Source organism: Panicum virgatum, chromosome 2K, assembly GCF_016808335.1.
Source record: "Panicum virgatum strain AP13 chromosome 2K, P.virgatum_v5, whole genome shotgun sequence".
Classification (NCBI taxonomy): Eukaryota; Viridiplantae; Streptophyta; class Magnoliopsida; order Poales; family Poaceae; genus Panicum; species Panicum virgatum.
Genome location: NC_053137.1, coordinates 34,043,013 through 34,050,373, shown reverse-complemented (window position 1 = coordinate 34,050,373; position 7,361 = coordinate 34,043,013).

Here is a 7,361-nt window from a genome sequence, read left to right as displayed (position 1 = left end):
CATCTGAAAATGGCGCTTATTTTTTAGGGCGGGTGAGGGGTTATCCGCCCCTAAAAATGTTTTTCTAGAGACGTGTCAGATGCTACAGTAATCCCACTCCATTTGTAGCAACAGGTCAAATTTTGGTCTGCTGTAAAAAAATCGGGGCGTTCTTACAAATTATTTTTGTAATAGTGAAAACTAGACAAACTACGTCAAGGTCGTTTTCCATGGTGGACTCCACATGTCAGCCTCATATCTCTCCTTTCTCTCTCTCCACAACATCTCCTCCCCTGCCTCTCTCTCTCCCTCCCTGCAGCGCTGCCGTCTCCCTTTGTCGCCGACCGCAGTTCCATCGCCGTTGCCATGTGCTGCTCCTGCAACGGCTCAAGTGAAAGCTTTAATTAATGCATAGCAAGAGCTCTCTAAACTATCACCTAGCAAGATTAATTATTCTTTCCCAAACCCCAAAAGTTTTAGTTGATTAAGAGTATAATATATGAGTGATCATAAAAGTGGCAAGAACCACTCCAACACATCCGAAACTCTCTATGAGGAATTCGACGAAGCAAGAGTTTGCTCATTACCGAGAGCGCGGCAATTCGATTTGATTCAAACCTTGCAAGGGTGTACTACTTTACCAACACGATGCGAGGACCATGCGGCTCACTCAACCGGCCAAGTTGGATAAGGGGGTACTCATGTCAACCGTTCCCAACGAGGCTCAACAGTTGAGGGTACGCTCAGCTTGCGCGGAGAGTAACCTAGGTCCACCGGGGACACCCCTAAGCCTCTCTACATAGCCCCTTGGCCATGCATCTGGGACCGGGCCTCAATGATCAAGTCAAAGAAGGTAATTGACTCATCTGTACCATTATTTGGATATGTGGTAGCACGGAAAGGTGCTCAAAGTCGATGGCATCCACGGACGGTCCTTGAACGATCCAAGCGGACTATGCCCATGTGACATCATTCTCTATGCCCTACCATTCCGCTCGAATCTCGATACTACTACTCCAACAGAACCCCAACTACTCATGTGCGATCAAGGATAACCAGCAGGTGTGATGTTCCAACTAACCTTTCTAGCGAGCAAAAGGAGTACTCTAAGCAGAGCTAAGCATCTAGTCAGGTTAAGTAATTAATTGACTAACAAGTGACAAGGACATGGATAACAATTCAAGGAAGGGCAATGCATGAAATTAGGTACAAGAATGCAATACATACATAATATATATAACCCAACATTACCCGGTGAGATAACTAACTAACTCAGATTAAATAGGAGCAAGGAATCATACTTAGCTACTTGCCTTGGTTAACTTCGGGTTCGACTACGAACTGGACTCCGGGCTCAGGCTCAACGGACTCGGCGGGCTCCACGGGTTCGACCTCCGACGGTTCGGTCACTATAATGCATGAATGAAATGCATGCGTTAGTGCGATGGTATGCTTGTGCATAAAATAAAATGCATGAAATGATATGCCAGATGATATGCAAGAAAAGATATATATTTATGAGACGACATTTCAGTTAGATATGCAACCCTGACAAAAACCGGTGGTACTGGTTTCTAAAACCGGTGGTACTGGTTTCAGGTACCGGTCAGGCCAAAACCGGTGGCACTGGTTTCCAAAACCGGTGGTACCGGTTTCGACCAGTCAAGACGGTGCAAAGGCTGGCGCGCGGCTTCCATCGGAAAAGAAGGAGGAAGGGGCTGGGAAGGTTGAGGGGGATGCTGTGATGCTTACCCCGTGCTCAGGTCGTGCGGAGAAAGGCCGGAAAAGGGAGTTCGACATGTGAGGCGGAACTTCAATCGGTGGCGGCCGTGGGAAATCGATTTCGGTCAGGGAACCACTCAAACGAGCTCGTGGATGGGTGGAGGACGAGGCTAGACAGATGCTGGTGGGAGGAATCGACGAATGGCGGCCGAACATGGCTGGAGCGGCGGCGGCGGCGGCTATGGTGGAGTGAAGGAGCTAGGGTTTGGGCAAAGGGGAACATGGCATCTCGAGGGGATAAGGCCGGCGGCGAGGTCGTGGATAAGGACGTGCACGGAACGAGGATGGCCGGCGCATGGCACGAGGATGGTCGGTGGTGAGGCTGACACACGGCACACCGCGATGCGCGCTTTGCCCCTGTCAAAACCGGTGGTACCGGATTACAAAAACCGGTGTTACCGGTTTTGGCAAGCTAAAATTTTTGGGTCGTGACAACTCTCCCCCCCCTTAGGAAAATCTCGTCCCGAGATTTAGATAGATGGGATGGAAGGGACAAAACTCTGGGTGGATTGAGGCCATATTCACCTAGATAGGGTAAATATCTAAGAGATGATGCACAAAGGAAGAAATAATGTGATGATGAGATATTCCTAGGGCTTCCTTGATGGTGACTGTGTCCACATATAACAATATCTAGAAGGACGAACTTCATTAAGGGAGTGGGGTGTGGCAGAAAGAAAACTTACTCATCGGAAAAGAATTTCGGGTATTCTTGACGTAATCGATCTTCTCGCTCCCAAGTAGCTTCATCTTCGGTATGATTGCTCCATTGAATCTTTACAAACTTCATCATGCTACGCTTCACTCTTCTTTCATCACGATCAAGAATGGCAATTGGGTGTTCTTCGTAGGTAAGACCCGGTTGAAGTTCAAGTGAATCGAGGTCGATGGCGTCGGTGGAAACACGAAGACATTTCTTCAATTGAGAGATATGAAAGACATTGTGCACTGCGGAGAGGGATTGAGGCAGTTCCAATTGATAAGCTACAGCTCCAACTCTCTTGGTAATCCGAAAAGGTCTCACATAGCGTGGTGCTAGTTATCCCCTTACTTGGAAGTGGCGAGTGCCCTTAAATGGAGAAACCTTGAGATAGACATAATCGCCAACTTTGAGGTGGAGTTCTTGGCGACGACGATCAGCATAAGTCTTCTGGCGAGATTGAGCAATGCGAAGATTCTCACGGATGATCTTGACTTGATCCTCGGCATCTTTTACCAAATCCAGGCCAAAGAAAGGTCTTTCCCCAGATTAAGACCAATTGATTGGAGTTCTGCACCGTCTTCCATAGAGAGCTTCAAAAGGAGACATTTTGATAATTGCTTGATAATTATTGTTGTAGGAAAACTCTGCGAATGGCAAGCAAGTAACCCATTTCTTCTCATATATGAGAGCGCATGCTCGAAGCATATCTTCTAAAATTTGATTGACTCTCTCGGCTTGGCCGTCAGTTTGAGGATGATAAGTAGTACTATAGGTGAGATCAGTCCCCATGGCTTCATGGAGACTTCTCCAAAAGTGAGCAACAAATTGAGGACCACGATCAGAGACAATTTTCTTAGTGACACCATGAAGATAGATAATGCGAGTAAGATATAACTCCGCATATTGCTTGGCATGATAAGTAGTCTTGACTGGAGGAAAATGATAAGTAGAATCATACCCTTGAGAAGACCTGGGTAATCCAGTAATAAAATCCATTCCAATTTCTTCTCACTTCTATGATGGAATAAGTAGCGGTTGAAGAGTACCAGCTGGTTTGAGATGCTCGGCTTTAACTCTTTGGCAAACATCACACTCAGCGACATATCGAGCGATTTCTCGCTTCATGCGAGTCCACCAAAATCTTTGCTTGAGATCTTGATACATTTTGGTACTGCCTGGATGAATGGAGATTTGAGAACTATGAGCTTCATCAAGGATAATTCACCTGAGGTTATGATCCTTAGGCACCACTATACGCTTCCCAAAGAATAGAACTCCTTTATTATCCGTAGAGAAGCATCGAGCTTTGCCCTCCTTCATTAATTCCCGGATTCGAGCCATACCCTTATTCTTCTTTTGAACTTCCTTAATTTGATCATAAAGGTCAGATTTGATCGTGAGAATAGCAAGATAGCCTTCTTTGACAATGGAAATTCCAAGTTTCCGAAGATCATCATAAAGAGTATGCACATGAGGAGCTAGGGTTAAGCAATTGCATTGAGCCTTCCGGCTTAGTGCATCAGCGACGACATTTGTCTTACCGGGATGATAATGCACTTCAATGTCATAATCCTTGATTAACTCAAACCATCGACGTTGCCTCATGTTGAGATCGGATTGAGTGAAAATGTATTTGAGGCTCTTGTGATCGGTGTAGATATTGCAATGATTGCCAAGCAGATAGTGACGCCATATCTTTAGAGCATGGACAACAGCCGCAAGCTCTAAATCATGGGTAGGATAATTTTCTTCATGTCATTTGAGTTGACGAGAGGCATAGGCCACTACTCGGCCTTCTTGCATAAGAACACAGCCAAGACCGATGCGAGAAGCAACGCAATAAACATCGAAACTCTTGGAAATATCCGGCTGAGCAAGAAGTGGAGCAGTAGTGAGACGATCCTTAAGGGTTTGAAAGGCTTCTTCATAGGCTGAAAACCACTCAAACTTGACCCCATTTTTTAGTAACTCCGTCATAGGCTTCGCAATTTTAGAAAAGTTCTCTATGAGCCGGCGGTAATATCCCGCAAGTCCAAGAAAACTCCGGATCTCATGGACATTCTGAGGTTGCTTCCAATCAAGAACATCTTGCATCTTACTAGGATCTACAGCAATACCATCCTTAGAGAGGATATGGCCAAGAAAAGATACTTCTTCAAGCCAAAATTCACATTTGCTAAACTTGGCATAAAGACGATGTTCTCTAAGTTTTTGAAGGACAATATGAATGTGACGAGCATGATCTTCTTGGGTATTGGAATAAATGATAATATCATCAATAAAGATGATCACAAAGACGTCAAGTTCCTCCATGAAGATGCTATTCATCAGATACATGAAATAAGCCGGCGCATTGGTGAGGCTGAAGGACATGACAGTGAATTCATAGAGACCATATCTAGTAGAAAAGGCCATTTTTGGAATATCTTCTTTCCGGATCTTGATTTGATGATATCCTAACCTTAAATCAATCTTGGAGAAATAACGAGCTCCCGAGAGTTGATCAAATAAGATATCAATCCGAGGAAGAGGATATTTGTTCTTGATGGTGACTTCGTTTAACGGACGGTAATCAACACACATCCGCAAACTATCATCTTTCTTCTTTACAAAGACAGTCGGGCATCCCCAAGGAGAGGAGCTCGGACGAATGAAACCTTTGTCCAACAAGACCTTGAGTTGTTCCTTCAACTCCCTTAGCTCATTAGGAGGCATTCGATAAGGCCGTCTAGAGATAGGAGCTGTTCCATGCATGAGCTCTATGACAAATTCAACCTCACGATCAGGGGGCATACCTGGTAGTTCTTCTGGAAAGACATCTGGATACTCACACATCACGGGAATATCTTCCAACGCGGTGGCTTTGGTACTTGTCAAAGCATACAGATGAGATTCCATCTTGGAAAGAGAGAGGAGAACTCTACTGCCAGAGGGGTGCAAAAGATCGATGGAGCGGGGCCCACATTTGATAACTCCATCGTGCTTACCCAACCAATTCATCCCCAGAATCACATCTAACCCCATCTTGTCTAGGATGAGAAGATTGGCACGAAAAGTAGCTCCCTCAATAAGAATTGGAACCCTATCCACAAAGTTTCTAGAGATGATCTCTCCACCCGGTGATTCTATATGATATGGCACTTGTAGGTTTTGCATCTCAAGTTTACTATGCAGCATGAGTTTCTTGTTGATGAATGAAAGAGTTGCCCCAAAATCAAAAAGAACAACTGCAGGGTAGGAATTGATTAGGAGCGTACCCATGAGTACTTCGGCATTCTCCGGAACTTCTTCAGCGGTAGTGTAGTTAAGACGGCCACGCTTAGGAGCTTGTTGTGGCTTGACTTCCTGACACGGTGCTTGAGGAAGAGGATTATTGGGCCTAGGTGCATTGAAGGCACCACCACGCCTCGGAGAAGGGCAATTCTTGGAGATGTGGCCTATGCCACCACAATTGTAGCACGGACCCTTCGTGGCAACACCTGGGTTGTTCCAATAGGCATTGGCTGGCCTAGGAGCTTGTCCTTGAAGAGGTTGAGGGTGGCGCACAATCCACATAGGACGTGGAGCTTGAGCACCCGGCGCCCGAGATAGAGGAGGAGGAGGCCCTAGACGTGGACGTGAGGAGCTACCGCCTGCCGAGGTAGGAGTGGGACGCTTGTTCTTGGCCTCAAGATTCTTCATCTTATGCTCGGCTCTGATGGCGATATTCACCAAGTCATTGAAATCTTCGAACTTGGTAGTGGAAAGCTTGTCTTGTAACTCTTCGGAGAGCCCATCATATAAGCATTCTTGCTTCTTGGCATCGGTGGCCACTTCTTCAGGTGCATATTGGGAGAGGGTGTTGAAAGCATTGACATAGGTCATCACATCCCGATTTCCTTGAGTAAGGTTCAAAAATTCTTTCTTCTTGATATCTATTATGCCCTTGGGGATATAGAAGGAGCGAAAAGCTGTGCAGAACTCCTCCCATGTGAAGTGGTGGTTTGTAGGGTGAGAGGCCTTAAAGTTACACCACCAAACCCCAGGAGCGTCATGAAGTTGATGAGCAGCAAAGAGAACCTTCTCATGTGGCTCACATTCAATAAGACCAAGCTTCTCTTCAATCACATGGAGCCAAAAATCTGCATCAAGAGGATCCTTGGAGCCACGAAAGATGGGAGAATTAGTACGGAAGAATTTTCCGAACCTGTTCACTTGAGGCTCAGCTCTTGGACCATGATTGCCGGCATTGCCCATCTGATTGACTAGGTGCGCCATAAGCTCAGTTTGTCGAGCCAAGACGTCCGCGAGGGTTGGGTGAACGGGAGGGTCAGGAAGGGGAATATCATTGTTGCGATTGTTATTGCCACCCGAACCATTAGCACCATCCCTATCAGTTCCCGAACACAACACCATCTTGTCAGTTAAACAAAATGGTTAGCGGTCAGGAATGAAAGATAGAGAAGGATACTCAAAGGAAGGGTGGAAAGACAATGTGTAGATAAAAATCTACCACACGATCAACACTGGAGTAGCAATTCTAAGAGGAAAAACAGATTTGGTCCACTACGAAAAACCAGAACCAACTAGGCAAGATCTTGACAGCAGCACATTAGATTGATTCAATGCAGATTTGGAGACCAGAAAAGAGGGAGTATGCATGCATGCGAGGTATGAATGCAACATGACGTCTCCTCACATCGTGAGCATGCCTTAACGTTCTAGCACTCACTCACGATCCGAAACAACCGCATTGCCCAGCAGCGCTACAACCCTCCTACTAGCTCTTAGGACAATGGGTGATTCCCACCTTCTCAAGCCTGGTAAAAGCTCAAAAAGGTTTCCATAGGGTGAAAGGGTTTTCCTACGCTCCCGCTACTCATGAAGACAAGAGGAGTTAAGCATATCTTAATTAAAC